Source organism: Protopterus annectens, chromosome 1.part1 (assembly GCF_019279795.1).
Source record: "Protopterus annectens isolate FY-2018-M chromosome 1.part1, PAN1.0, whole genome shotgun sequence".
NCBI classification, from domain to species: domain Eukaryota; kingdom Metazoa; phylum Chordata; order Ceratodontiformes; family Protopteridae; genus Protopterus; species Protopterus annectens.
In genome coordinates, this window is record NC_056726.1 from 62,143,282 (window position 1) to 62,160,099 (window position 16,818).

Genomic DNA, 16,818 nt, shown 5'->3' on the forward strand with positions numbered 1-16,818 from the left:
TTTGTTTTAGCAGATCAGGAACAAATTGCAGTACTGTATATTTGGTCATAGATCAGGAAAACAGAATAAAGTAGACAGTCATTCTAGACAGGACTGAACAGAGGGAAGAAGATACCACGTGGTAAGAAAAGGGTTATGTAACAGTCTTTTTTAAGACATGGGAAATCAGTGCACTAAAACCTTGCAAGATCCGCCCCTAACCAAAGAGACAAAATACATGCAATCACAACATGCTGATATGTTAGGTATTATACAAGATGGGTTAACAAATATGAATTTGATGGTAAACTAGATAAACTTACACTAGTTAAACTCCTTAAACAGCTTAAATCTGATGCAGGAGGTCAGGCAAAAAAGCAGCACCAACTAGGCATACCTCAAGCACACAGGTGGATTGTGGAAGCAAATCGTAGAAAAACAGAAGCTTAAAAAATTCAAAAACATTTTTAGACAACAGAGTGAAAGGTCTGACAGACAGAATCTCTGAGAAATGGAAACTTAGAGCAGACTGGACTTGCATTAATCAATGCATACAACAGGAAAATGAGACAATAGATGGATATTATGCTAGATTATTAGAATGCTTTAATAATCATAGCGGTATGTTGGTTCCTGAAAACCAAACACATGATTCCCCATATGAACAACAATTAAAAAATGCATTTTTGAAAGGTTGCATTGCCCCTATCAGTAGCTTTATTACAAAGCATACGATAGATCACCAAACAAGCAGGCTACAAGCCTTACTTGAGTATGCTAGACATGCTGAAAGACACTTTAATAGTAAAAAAAAAAAAAAAAAAAAAAGAAGGCACAAGTCTTCACTGCTGAAGATGGAACTGAAGTATTTGTATTAGTGAGGTAAAAAGGGCATCTAGCTAAGGACTGTAAACAAAATAAGAAAGCAATGACAGAAAATAAAGGAGATAAGGACTGACTATATGATAGTGAGGATACATCATATGAAAGTCAGGAATCACCAGTAACAGCTAGAATAGAAAAGACAAATACCAATGTAGTAGAAGGAGTAGAGGAAGTACAAATTGACTTAGATGAAAATGGAAATAAAATTTTAGATTTAGCATTGTTGAGCTTGGAGCTCTATTTGGCAGATACAAAACCGGAAGTTACACTTCTAGTGGAAGGAAGGGAAGTGAAATTCTTGTGTGATTCAGGAGCGTCACGAACTTTGATACACCCTTCAAAGTTGCCAGAACACTCTGAATCACCTGACTATATATTAGTAAAAGCAGCAAATGGGCAGCTATATAGGGAACCACTTTCCCATGATATAGCAATAACTGATCCTGTTTCAGGTATGACCCAAAAAAGTAAAATTGTAGTTTCTGCAAAATGTCCAGTAAACTTACTGGGAAAAGACCTCATGCAGATTTTTGGCATAGCAGTAGTTCCTACCATGCAGGGTATGGAGGCACAAAGACAAATGGATGCTTTTGTAGTGCGATCGGAGGGCGAAGCCTACTATTGGTACAGCCAGGACTTAGTTACGACTGGTCCAGGCGCAGTAACCAAAGAACTGATGAACGTAGCCATCAGTAAGGTACCCTCCCTTGACACTGATCAGCAGCATTTGTTACATTGTACTCTATACTACTGTAACACACCGGGACCTGATAAGGAATATGAGCAAGAATTGTTCAAAAATCCTGCTAACAGATTAATATTACGAACTTTATATTGGGATACTGAGAGAAACAGTGTAGTAAGCTGTTCATTACCTCAGGAATTCATGAAATTGTATAAGTCCAATAGACTGCCACATGTCAGCTTGACAAAAAACAAAAGTGTTAAATGGGCAGACTTAGGGAAAAAAGTAACAAGATGGGAGAAACAGACTGATTTAGAACTGTCAGGACAAGGGATACAAAAACAAAAACTGAATTGGTTGACACAGACACATACAGCTGTACACTTGCAATCTAGTGAGGACAGCTGATTAGCATTTTTATTAAAAGTCAAAGAAAAGGCCTTGTGTAAAATTCCAACAACTCTGTGGTCAACAGGCAAGTCAGATGTAGGGCTTATTTGAACAGCAGGACCAGTTACAATTACCCCAAAGTCAGCTTTTGAGACCACAGAAAAGACAATACCCTTTGAGAAAGGATGCAGAAGTAGGAATTAAGCCTATAATAGCAGCATTACTCAAAGGAGTACTGGTAGAATCTCCTGATTCACCATGTGATACACCCCTATTTCCTGTTAAAAAAAGCAAACTGGGAATGGCGGATGGTACAAGATTTACAAGCTGTAAATAATGCAGTAATACCTAGAGCACCTACGGTGCCAGACCCACATACTTTGTTGAATGATTTGAAACCGCAACAGAAGTATTTCTCTGTGGTAAATATTAGCAATGCTTTCTTTTCAATACCTATACATCCTGATAGTCAATATTGGTTTGCATTTACATTTCAGGGTAAAAGGTATACATATACTCGACTACCACAGGGATATTGTGAGAGCCCAACAATATTTGCACAAGAAATGGCTAGCAACCTGGCAGGATTGACCCCACCGGGAGGTAGTCAAATTCTACTTTATGTAGATGACATCTTGCTAGCAGCCCCCACCCAGCAGCAGTGCAGGGTGGATACTGTAGCATTATTAAAATTTTAGCAATACAAGGACACAAAGTAAACAAAAGTAAGTTACAACTTTGGAAAAAACAGGTTAGATACCTGGGATATGTGATATCCAATGAAGGTAGAATACTAGATAAAGAAAAAAAAAAAAAAAAAAAAAACAGCAATTTTGCAAGCACCCAAACCAACAACTAAGAAAGAAAAAATGTCTTTCTTAGGTACAACTAATTTTTGTTGGAGCTGGGTACCAAATTATGCTTTGGAATCTGCTCCACTGACTGATTTGATATATAAGACACCAATGGCAGTACAAGACATTTTACAATGAACAACAGAAGCAGAAATGGCTTTCTGCAGGTTGAAGCAGTTGATAGCTTCTTCATTAGTTTTAAGACTTCCAAATTATCACAAACGGTTCTTTCAGACCGTAGATTGTAAGCAAGGGTACATGACATCAGTATTAATGCAACAACATGGGGATAAGCAATGCCCCATAGCTTACTATTCATCACAGTTAGACCCAGTGGTGCGATCTTTACCTCACTGTGTACAAACAGTAGTTGCAGCAGCAATGGCAGTGCAGGTTTCGGCCTCAGTGGTGTTATTCCACCCTCTCACATTGAGAGTGCCTCATGCAGTTGCAATAATTTTACTGCAAGAGAAAATGGCATACCTTTCTCCTGCTAGACATCTTTCATGTATAACTATACTGCTGAGCCAACCTCATATGACAATTGAACGATGTATGACATTACTTCCAACCCCTGCGGTGGGCACACCACACAGCTGCCTGCAGGAAATTGAACAGTTAGATTTACCTAGACAAGATCTTACAGATATGCCCTTGTATAATGCTGAGGTGATATATTACGTGGACGGCTCATGCAAAAGGGGTCCTACAGGAAAGAATCTGGTGGGGTATGCAGTAGTTACAGACACTGAAAATTTAAAAGCTCAATCCTTACCACACAACTTATCTGCATAAGCAGCAGAGTTGATAACTTTGACGAGAGCATGTACTTTAGCAAAAAACAAGTGTGTAAACATATATACTGACAGTCAGTATGCTTTTTCTACAGTACATGTATTTGCACAACAATGGAAAAATAGAGAAATGATTACATCCAGTAAAAAACCTATTAATCATGCACAATTTATTTTGGAGCTATTACTCTATTCAGTTACCTACCAAAGTAGCTATTTGTAAACGTGTAGCTCATACAAAACAACAGGATAAGATTTCAAAAGGTAATGCATGAGCTGATGCAGCTGCAAAGCAAGCAGCCTCAGACTCAGAAACTTTATTTTTAAATGAGAAATTACAACCCTTTGAGATTTTAGATTTAGACATGTTAAAAACAATGCAAATGCTTACTACAAAAGCAGAAAAACAAAAATGGGTAAAACAAGGTGTAATTTTTTAAAATGGACTGTACATTTCCAAGGAAAGAAAACCGATATTGCCGTCTAATTTATTTAGATATGCAGCTTTGTTGAGCCATGGGCAGTGCCATGTCTCAACAGGGGGGATGGCACAGTTAGTAAATCGAATATTCCAAACATATGGATACATAAATTATACAGAAAAATTTTGTGCAGCTTGTCATACTTGTAACAAGCACCATGCACAAGGAGCATTTAAAACCAAGCAAGGAAGTTTTCCTATACCACCATACCCATTCCACACTATTTGTATGGATTTCTTAGAATTAAATAAATGTAAAGGGTTTGACTCCCTCTAAAATGTTTTTTGGGAGAGCATATTATGTGCCTCAGTGGAAAGCTCTCATGCCTGCAGAGCAGGAGGCTGACAGTTCATTAGCTAATTATATAAAGAAACTGTTAATGAATAAATCTGTTTTGCAGTTTAACTCTTTTTCAGATGAAAGACAGAACAAACTGGTAGAAGCAGTTTTGGAACCATGTACCTGGATCTGGTTGAAGGTGATGAAAAGGGTGAGTCCAAAGTGGGAAGGTCCGTACCAGGTCCTGTTGGCAACGCCTACTGCAGTCAGAGTAGCTGAGAGGACGTCCTGGGTTCATTTGACGCATTGTAAACTGGTAAAGAACTTTCAACTTGATAAGAACTTTGTGACTGATACACAAGGGCAAAATGGCCAAAAGTAAAGCAAACAGAAAAGCAGAGCAACCCCAGAACTATTGCATAATTATTTTGTTAGCTGTGCATTTGTTGACTATAAGTGTGGCAATTTTTCTCTTATTGTGTTTTTTTCCTGCACTCAACCACACGAGTGAAAGTGAAAAGACGTGATGAACTGTCTATAGACTGGCATCCAAATTTTAACACATACCTGGCCATGAAACGTGTGTATGCAGAGACTATGAACATTTCAAATTGCTGGGTTTGTACAGCTATACCAACAGCATATGGAGGACTGTTAATGTCCGCTGTCCCTCTGGGGATAAATGAGACTTGGGAAAATTTGCTTTTTGATACAGGAACTGTGAGATCACAGGACAAAATAGCTTTATTTTTACCTGTCACACAAAAAGGAGTTGTATGTTTCTACAAAATGATACCCTCCAGGTGGGCTGGAGTAATTGTAATATAACAATGTCTTATAAATGTTACATTAAAGTCAGAAGTGGGGGTACTGTTTGTAATACTAACTATGATTCATATCTGAGTTCAATGAAAACTACATTAAATGCAGTACGTGACAATCCAGTCTTAACTAAACAATTGTCTATTAAAGATAGGAGAATGTTTCATGCAGGGATAACACGTATTAGTACCAAAGTAATGATTTTATTTGTGGGAAAAAGGCATATAAATGGTTACCTGAGAATTGGTCCGGCAGTTGTTTTTTGGGTTATCTGGTTCCAGCAATAAAACATACTGCAGAATTACCTTTGGGTAAGATACGAAATGTAAGGGAAACAGCTTGAAAATCTGAAGGTCCAGTTAAGAAACCTGTGAATCCAGTTGGGAAGATCGAAGCTGGTTGGAGAGACCATAATTTAGTAAAAGACAAAAGTGAATTGACTCATATGGACTTGGGTAACAGTGTTATATCCTGGGCAGGAATACTACCAGCCTATGGAGCAGTCAAATCGATCTGGGAGCTGAGGAAGCTGTCAAGACTTCTCGAAGTAATGAGTAATGCAACTTTTTCCGCCCTAGAATTGGTGACTGATGAACTGAATGCAATGAAAACTGTTGTGCTACAAAATCAAATGGCTCTTTACTTCACCCTAGCGGCAAGAGGTGGTACATGAAGAAGAATGCTGTGCTTTTATCCCTGAGAATCATCACAAGACAAATAATCACCTAGAGGTAATTCAGCAAGTATCAGCAATGACTAAACCAGGCCCAAACCCACTGACGGACTTTTTCCAGATTCAGTTTGGGGGGTGGGGTTCCATCCTAATGAACATTTTAATTGCTATTTGTGTGGGTATACTCCTAATAGGAGCATGTGCTTGCTGTGGAATTCCCTGCATGAAAAGATTAATCAAAGATTTTGTTGATATATCTGTTACTGAAACTTTTTACCAAGATGTTGAAATTGAAAGATTGATTTCAGATGATGCTTTTTCTGAAGTATAGATTAAATGACTTTCCTAGTTAAAAGTCCTTAAAAGGAGAAGGCTAGGGAATCAAATGATATTGTTTATGTTTCTGAATAGAATAAAAAGTATTAAAAGGAGGGAGAATGTTAGAAAAATATGTACTTAAACATATATAAAGTGCTAGTTTAAAAGCAAATAGTATGTAATGCATTTTATTCTATTTTACAATATGGCAGTAAGAATGATCTTACATGTAATTGCTTGAAGCTTTGGAGCTGCAGTGTGATTGAACTCTGACCCTGGCAGTAGCCAGCTCAGCAAGCTTATGTCTTTTACTAATTATCTGCTGGGTTAGGGAAAAATGAATGTATTAAGCATTGAAATCTTTCTTCCTTCCACTGGGATGGTTGGCCTTGTGAATCTTATCGAAGATAAAGCACAGCTGCTAAAATTATTGTTGCAAGGAGAACAAAGAAGCGTATTAAGAACCAAACTGACTATTGTATTCGAGCAGGACTGAAACCTTGAAAGAGCAACATTTACAGAAAGACATTATAACTGACCAGGTGCCTTGCAAGGCTGTATTATTCTCATGGGAAAACTTTTAAAAAGTATAACCTCAGCACTTTCTTATGAATAGAATATTGCAGACTATAGTGATGTAGGTGCCCTGTGACTGACCACGTCAGTAAGGTGGGCAAAGCTAATTGTAAATGCTATAAAATATTAAACACTTCCTGAATGCAATTAGACAGAATTCTATACTTGTACTGTATGGTTTTCTGCCTCCTGGTGTACACTAGTAAAGTTTCTTGTATCTGAATCTCCTGTGTTGGTGACTGTCATTTTAAAAAGCCTAATGATTTTACAGTCTGATTCTTTGATAATTTATTTGACAAAACTAGAAAGATTAGACTGTGTTTTTCTGTGATGTCAGAACTGTACTACTGAATTATTTTAAGTATTTCTCTGTGATATCTGAACTCTTGACTAGCACTGAGTAGTAAGAAGTATTGTCTTGTGTTTTTATTATTTATTATTAAATATTTTAAAACCTTTCAACTGTGGCGGTTTTGTGTAGATAATTTAAGCTCTAGAGTACATTGCATATTTATAGTGATTACTGTACCAAATCACTCTAATAAATCTTGACTGTTTAGTTATACTACCAATTGAATAATAATATTGCACAGTAATAATTGGACACCCTTTTAAGGGCCTTTGAGTAGCTGCTAAATATTAGCTGGGTGGTGGCAGTGATTTCTACCGTATGGTCAGGGTAAAAGGGGCACAGCTGGAGAACCTGTGCCAGCCTTCCCCAGGAGTGTCTATGTGGTTGTATAAACTCTTATCTCAAAGTGTGTGTGTGTCAGCTACTTGGGCAGGGACATGAAGCACTGGTTGGACAGAGAGGGTGCTGGAGATTTTAGCTTGCCCAGCTGGCTGAGATCTGGACCGTATAACTGTGCCAGTGAGGAGTCTTATTGGGGACCTGGAGAGCAAGGGAGAGACCAGCCCTGGACTGACTGTGATCTCTGTGTGCTCTTAAGGGAACTTGAACTTTGCCGTGTGTATTTGTTATCCTTTCTTCCTATATGAGACGTCCCTCACTGGTGTTAGTGGTGAGGATTGAGGCTCCTTCATTGCTGGGCCAGGGTATGGGTGTCACACACTGCTCTGTATTTAAGTTCCACTGCCATAACTGTAAAATGTCAGATGGACTTCAAACTGGAATGCAGTTTTGATTTGTTGTTTACACACTGAAATTTTAATTTAAGTACAGCAGGATTGATTCATTTTGTGGGGACTAGTAATACGTAGCTTGTATATGTGTGTGTGTGTGTGTGTGTGTGTATGTGCATATGAAGGTATCACAGGCTTCTTGCATACAGGGGATGCATCAAACTTGGGGAAACTAGTCATCTGTAAAAGGAAGCATAGAGATAAAAATGCTCACTCAGTAAATACTCCACAGAGTAAATCACGACCACGGCTATAATTCCATGCATAGTGGTCTGCTTGCCAGTGAATACCATCATATCAGGCAGACCTGATGAAAGACAACTTTATGTGGGTTCTATATCCATCCAAGGCACTGACTTCCATCATGGGGAGGAGCACCAGACACTGAGGAACAACAGGAGCTGCAGCTTTCTGCTGGTTTGCTCAACTGTTAGCACTTGTTTATTGATCTGTTTGTTAACTGGGAAGGACAAGCTGAATACAGCCCCTATACAGTGGATTTTGTTTTCTGTGGAGTGGTGGTTTCTATCTTCCTTCCCAAAACTGATCAACAGGAAAAGTCTACTTTGCAATTCTCTGTCCCTCTTCTTGTTAAAGGTGTTGCCATAAACCTACATTTTCACTACACAAAACTTTGTCCAAATAAGGGATTGCTCTCACTCTTCACTCTCTCTCTCACACACACAGTCTCTTCTGTTTTCATACACGCATGCACACTCACTCACAGACATACACACACTTTGTTATTTTAAGTTTCTTTTCTTTTTTACTTTACCCTTGGTAAATAGCAAAAGCGGTGCTTAGTGAGTATAAAATAATGGCTCGATTGATCTCACTGTTCACACTCTCTTTCTTATACACACACACACAGTCTTTTCTGCTTTTATGTATGCATTCACTCACACACATAGACAGAATCATAAATGCACTTATACACATACTGTACATGCACATACATACATTTCTGTTTATTTTTATTTTTTACACTCGCTAAGCAGAAAAAGCTTTAAGTGAGTGTAAACTAACGGCTCAATCAATCTCGCTTTCACTCACATGCATGCATACACACACACACACACACACACACACACACACACACACACACACACACACACACACACACACACACATACACACACACACACACACACACACACACACACACACACACACACACACACACACACTCTTTTACTTTTCTTTCCTTTTTTTGTTTTTTACATTTTACATTCGCTAAATAGCAGAAGGGCTGCTTAGCGAGCATGAAATAATGGCGGCCATTAGGTTTTTCTGTCCAAGCTCTGTGGTAGCTTGATATGCTGCCTTGAAGCAGTGGACTCATTTTTCAGTGGGCATTACTTGTATATTAATACCCTGCTGGAGTACATTCATTCTCCAATCAGGATGAGATCTACGGATCGCCCATTATTTAAATAATATTGTCATATTTCCCTAGTAATTTATAGCCAGGTTAGCTAGAGTTCTCTTGCTCTTCTCATTTATATTGACTAAAAGGCATATTTAACCCCCTCCCACTTACAGTATGGATTATAGTCATTACTTATCTTGTACAACCTAAAAAATCCTACCAACACCTTTGTAGCTATGTATACATGATAGAACAAACACAAAATACTACATGTAATTTCCCAAAAAAATATTTTTCTTAATAATTAACATCCTTGTCAACAAAACATTTAATACTCTCTCTCACTTTTACATGCAACAAATCTATCACTGATAATGCCAGGTGGTAGTCCCTTAAACCCTGGTCTCTGCCCACTACAACAACCCTGTAAGCTATTCATCTGTTACTCATAATAGTAAAACAGGTGCAGTCACCTTCTTACATAACCAAGCTACCACAGCTGTGACTTCCACACTGTCTCTACATCCATCCATCCTCAACCCCTTTTCCAATTTTGCACATGGGGTCGGGGTGTCACTTCTACAATGACAATCATCTTGAGCCAAGGTTTACACTTCCAGGTGGCTAGCCCTGCCATCATAGTTCATTCATACCACTCACTCTCACCTATGGCCAGTTTAGAGTGGCCAATCCACCTACTGCATGTCTTTGGAACATGGGAAGAAACCAGAGCACCTGGAGGAATCCCACATGACCAGAGGGAGGAGATACAGACTCCGCACAGAAGGCGCCCCAGCCGAGAATCGAACTGGAGAACCTCTTGCTTTGAGGCAACAAAGCTATGCGCTGCACCACTACAGCCACATTAAAGTTATTTAACAAATTTTGTATCACAAGTATTAACATTTGTAGTAACAACAACAAATTGTCTAATCTTGTTGTGTTATCAATGGCTCAGGTATGTTGTGCATTAGTGTAATCCTTTGTTGATCACTACTGTTTACATATCATGTTTAGTATTGTATGGTTTTGCAATAAAAAAAAACAAAACAAATTGTCTAATCTTGAGGCATGGGTGCCACAATAAAAACACTGTGCCTTCACAATAACTACAGCTTGGCTTCATGATGAATGTTGACACTTACATTATATTAAGCAGAATTACTCGATCTTCTCTAATAACAAACGCTGCCAACATATTGATAGAGGTGCACTAATGATGATTAATGAAATCCTTAGCTTCCAATTGACAGTAGACGAAAAGGGTTGCTCAGTTGGACTCAGACATATGGCTTATTAACAAAATCAGAATGCATAATTCAGTGTCCTTCAATGTTGTAGTCTTCTATCAACCTTTTCCAGCCTCATTTTTGCCAGGAGAGCATTGTGTAATACTATTCAATCGACAACAAAGGGAAAAATAATTACATTAGGCAAACTAAAAATGAACTGAATAGGAAACTCAGAAGCACAACTGAGTACATGAGTTTTGTTATAACTAAAAATAACTAGTTTCCATCCCCACAAGAATCTGTACACAAATAAGCATATCCTTAGTTCTAGATGACCTTTTACCTACTTTTCAAAAAGAAATGCCTAGCTCTTCAAGCATTATGCTATAGTCTCAGTATTCACTCCTGTATTAACTTATATTAGTCTTTACAGCTGAAAATCCAGCCCACTGTTGTAAAATACATGTAATTCAAACCCTGGAACTAAAGAAGATAGCCTTCACACTAAAAAGGGAAAACATTTTAAACACTTATCACAACTGTAATAACCACAATGGTTTCTAAGTAAATGAAATCAAGGGCCTAAATTATAAAACCTAGGCACACCATCTCAAAGCCTTGCCCTTTTATTCAGCATCATACAGGCTACTGAGAGGTGACCTCTGCCTTGCATATAGAGCATCAACAGACCCTATTCTGTCAGACCTATTATACATTCTCAAGTCCAATGATATAATAATCACCCGCTCAAGGGATCACAAGTTCTTCTGTAAAATAAATAGAAAGCATTGAAGGGACAGGGCTGTATCACAGGGAATACAGCTTCTATGGAGCAGTATTTTGCTATACACAAAACAAAAGTACTTGTCTTACTCTAATGAAATGTAGTTTGGATGAATGTATGGGTAACTTCAAATTCACCAGATTTAGCACCCCTGACCTTCACAGATATTGGAAGCATAAATGCCCCAACATATCATTGATTGTTCCATTTCTGGGTCATTTTTATGCAAATTTAAGGACTAAAAACTACCATGGGAATATGATCCTAGAATGATTAAGATCTTTACAGATCAGTAGCCTAATAAGTACTTATTATCCTACGAGCCTGCTCATTGAGGACAGGCCTTTCTTGATGGTAAACCCTAACTGCCTTAGACACGTTATATACTGTAACTATTGAACAAATTCAAAATAGGTTATTTCATCTCAGGTTAAAAGACTAAATTAAGCCCATATCCTTGGATTGCTAAAGATATTAGGCATACATTCAAACAAACAGACGCTGCATGGAGAGAAGGTAAAGACTTCTGAATTAAACGGAGAACACAGAACTCCATGAACTATGGCATCTAATACAAAATGTTACTAATAAGGTCAGCTAATAAGGCCAGCTATATTGTAAAACAAGCAAAAATCCCTCAGTACTATCTTGAAAATTCTGGAAGTCAGATAAGACATGGATAACTAATGTACAGGTCAGAGCTAAATTCTCTGGCACTCTGGATAACAATGTTAAATGACTTTTAAAGTCTCATATCAAATGTTCACTACCACACCTATAATTAGGTCTGCTATTTTTCCTCCAACTACACCTGGGTCTGAATATTTTATTCCTGGTGTCAAACTTACAAATAATTTCAAAGCTATCACTACTATAAACAAGGACAGGAAGATCTGAAGTTTATGAGACCCTCATGGATTTCACACAAAACTTCTCCAGTAAACTGCTCCTGTGATAGTTATGCCATTTGTGCACATTTTTACTTTATCCATAAAAACGGCCATTTTACCACATAGCAGGAAGCATGCTTGTATTCCACTACACCTAAATGTTGACAAACTCAGTGGTCTCATAAAGAGAACTAATTGTTTCCATAACTAAGCAAGCAAGGCGGAGGAACTATTTTACATTAAAAATACATATAAAAAAATATACTGCTTAAAAAAATAAATAAGCAAGCAAAACACAACAATTTTACAGAGAACCCATTGTCTAAGAGCAATAATGTCTCACAAGGTGTGTGTTAATGTGTAATTAACAGACGCCCAGGGGTGTTATGAGGCCCAAAAACACAGGTTAATCTGTGCTGCTTGGAGGTTGCCATAATGGTTAAAGTGTTAACCTTATAGACACACGTTGCAGGGTTTCATTCTTATAGATTAGAGTGTGTGTGTTTCACCTTTAAGACCATTCCAGTCCATGGGCACATGCATATAAGTACAAGCATGTGCAAGCAAGAGTGCCATTTTGATTGAGCAGCTGGAGTGAAAGCAGGGATGTGTGCAGCAGTCAGTCAGTCAGTTTGTTTAAGTTTTATGTTCCAATCATCCATCCTAATGTGTTTGTGTGTAATAAACAACTTAAACACACATCCAGCCTCATCGTCTTATTTGAATACATAAGACGAGCGACAGTTCTCACATGGAGTAATTGGCTAGGCTTAAAATAGCCCAAAAGGGGGCCTAGTACTAATCTCTGAACCTATGAACTTTCTTGTCTGTTCTCCTCTAACAACCTCTGCCAATGTCTATTCTGCACCTTTCTCTGTCATCTTTTTTCACCTCCATCCTGTCTGCAGGCCTCCTGTTGTTTACTCTTGTCTAGTTTCATACTATTCTTTGGTGTCTGTTTAACTTGTGCATTACTTTCTCCAGATCCCATATTATAGTATTTTCTTGCAATCCTGCATCCTCTGCAACCCCAAAGCCCTCTCAGAGAAATAGTTTGCTTCACACCCTGAGCATCCCACAAATTTCTTTACCCCTCTTCTTACCAGACTGTACTACTCTTTCTCATGTTTTTATTATGTTATTTCAGTAGCTACACCTTCTTAAGTCTATCTAACTCCCTGCCTCAAGTTTTATTCTTGTCAAAATAAGCAAGGTGGCTACTTATTTTCAGTGGGGGTTTTCATGAATGGACCTTTTACTATTCTTTCCCAGCAGTGTGTGGTAGGAGCTACACAAGACAAACCTGTCATACTGAGCAGCATTAGGATTTTTGCTTATCTTCCACATTTCTTGTCTCAATGGTCACCCAGCACTCTGAAATACTAGGGCATGCAATACTGGTCATGGTATGAGCTTCTACACACCATTTCCAGCTGCAGTGAAACTGCATTTTCTGTCAGTGTATAATATCCATTACTGACCATTCCCTGCTACTATCCACCTGGCTTCTACCAGGAGTTAGATAGACTTAAGAAGGTGTAGCTACTGAAATAACATAATAAAAACATGAGAAAGAGTAGTACAGTCTGTCCAGTCTGGTGGACCCCAGCCATAAACAAACTCTACAACAAAAGGAGGAAGCTACTACAAGATAGAGCAAAATCCTTAAAAGGTAAGACACCCTTGATCACTATAAGTAAAAAACTAAGAGCTCTCATAAAATCATCCAAAGCAAATTTCGAGAGAAAAATAGCTAAAGACTCAAAAGACAATCATAAGGCCTTCTTTAGCTATGTTAGAAACCTAGGAGGAAACTCCCAGATATGCTCAGAACTAGTTCAAAATGATGTGAAGATTACTGATCCTACAGACATTGCCAACATACTGGCTGACAGGTTCAGTGCAAACTTCTCCCTCCTCCCCAAAGGAGAGATATCTATACCAAATGAGTGCAGCCCCCAAACATCTCCAGCGCCCAAGTGAGAACTGCTCTCTCCAAAGCAAAAACACAGCATCCATGGGACCCGATGGTGTCCCCGGCTGTGTGCTCCACGAACTCAATGAGGAATTAAACCCACAGCTAGGACAGCTGTTTAATCAAAGTCTTACCTCTGGATACGTACCCAGGAGTGGCGCACTGCAACTGTGGTCCCACTTCACAAAGGCGGTGCCACCACAGACCCTGGAAATTACCGGCCCATTACCTTGACAAGCCTTATCTGCAAAGCCATGGAGAGGATCATAATGGACCTCATAAATAAAGACATAGGAATTTGCAGACTTTGGATCCAACCCAGTTTGGCTTTGTCAAAGGCAGATCATGCCTTTTAAACTTGGTTGACTTTTTGAAACAGTCACCAAAGCCATTGATGAGGGAAAGGCAGTCCATACAGCCTACCTCGATCTGGCTAAGGCCTTGATACAATACCCCACTCGGGTATCATTGAAAAACTCATCAGCTTAAATGTTAACCCATACATCACAAGATGGGTTGCAAACTGGCTGAGTGACAGAACCCACAGGGTCAGAGTTGCTGGCGCCATGTCAGACTCAAAGCCTGTCACAAGTGGTGTCCCACAGGGCTCAGTCCTGGGCCCACTCTTGTTTGGCATCTACTTTTCCAGTACAAGCAAACACAGGAGGGTTATGGCTGACAAAGTTTGCAGATGACTGCAAACTGGGCGCCATAGTAGAAAACACATCTGACACAGATATCCTTCAGAAGGGTCTCACAGAAACGGATAACTGGTGCCAGAGCCACGGCCTAAAGTTAAATGCCAAAAAATGCATAGTCATACCCTTCGGGAAAAACAAGGTTACCCCTAGCTACCAAATAGGTGGCAATCTACTGAGCACAGAAGAAGTTATCAGGGACCTGGGGACCCAGGTTGATAGTAGTCTGTCATTCGACACCCATGTAGCTAAAGTAGTTAGGAAGTCCTTCTACATTGCCCACCTTATCATGAAGGGATTCTCATCTAGATCAAGGGAGGTCATAGTCTCCTTTACTCATCACTCATCAGACCAATGATTGAGTACAATGCCCCATTCGGAATGTATCTGACCCGACACTTGCAGCAGCTGGAGAGGCCACAAAAGTTCCTCACCAAAAGGATAAAGGGTCTCAAAATCTGTCCTATGCTGCCCGACTGAAAGAACTCCAGCTCTATTCAGTCGCCACCGCTTGCTCAGAGGTGACCTTTGCCTAACATACAAGGCCATGTCAAACCCAGATTTGATGAATATGCTTCACCTCAAAAATCTAGATCCATCAGAGCCACAAGGGCGGGAGACTTAAACCTCGACATGGCTATTAATAGGACGTGCTGGAGGGATAGATTCATCACCCAAAAACTCCCTATGCTGTGGAACAAAATCCCGGTACATGTGAGGCAGAGCACCTCGCTGGCCTTGTTCAAGAGAAATCTTGACCAATGGATGGGAGATCGCAGATATACCCCAGGAATTACCTCAGTGTCACTGCTCGACAGAGGCACAGCAAAATAATGGGTATAGTTCCCCATACTAAAGGGGTGGCGTAAGCCACAAAACAATGGGCTAGGCTTATAAATGCCCTCGGGCAGATAGGCTAGTATGAACCTATGAACCTATGAACCTATGAACCTATAATAGATTGCACTGTCCACTCCCCCTCCAGGTGAGCAAAATAACATTTAATGTTCACTCCCTCCCCCAAACTCTGTTTGCTTCAACAGGATCTGGACTCATTACTTGAATATTGGATGCAAAACTGCAAGCAAAGTTATATCCTCCAAAACGAACCAAGTGGTTCATCATAGCGCTCAGCCTTTTACCTCCAAAATATGGAATGCTGCTTCTCATAAAGTGGAACAAATGGTCAAACTGTCGAATAGTTACACACATCAACTAGGAAGCTAGCAGCATGGTTACTAAAAATCCTTATGATAAATTAATATAATTCAGTATTATTTACCATGGATACTTGTTAAAAAAGATTCATTACAATGAAAGTGTGACATTCCCTTTCAGTGTGGAGCAGTGCAGAACATGGAATTTTTTATGACTTAAAATGAGTAACATTCCTCAGAATGAGGTACAATTCAGAGGTATGGGCTTCATACATTCATTTTAATGTGTATACTTCAAAACAAAGAATTACTTTTCAAATAACACTTTTTTAAGCAGTTTTGTTACTGTGACAATTTTACATTCATTTTTGAAAGAAAGTGAAATGTATGCATTTAACTGAGAAGTAAAATCAGTACTTCTCAGATATGTTGATATATATATATATATTTTAATGAATGCATTGGTTCTTATTTTTGTTGCTCTCTGCTTGTTAAAAATGAAGTATAGCCAGATATGACAGCACCTTCCTTGTTTTGTTATTTTTGATCTAAAATTATACACGGCTATAATTCTATCAAAGTTAAACTTTAAGTTACATGTATTAATAAATCTGTCTATGGAAGGATATAACACAGATGTGATGCTTTATAATTTCATAAAGCAGACACTAATCAATAGTGAAGATGTTGCTGTGATCATAATGTTAGCTCTAACACAGATTCTTAACAAGCCAACTCCAAATTATTTAAGCAGCCTTTAGATATGTTGACTCCGCTTTCAGCAGCCTAGGAGAAATGAATCATACCTAAAGGTTAACAAGCACCATTATGTT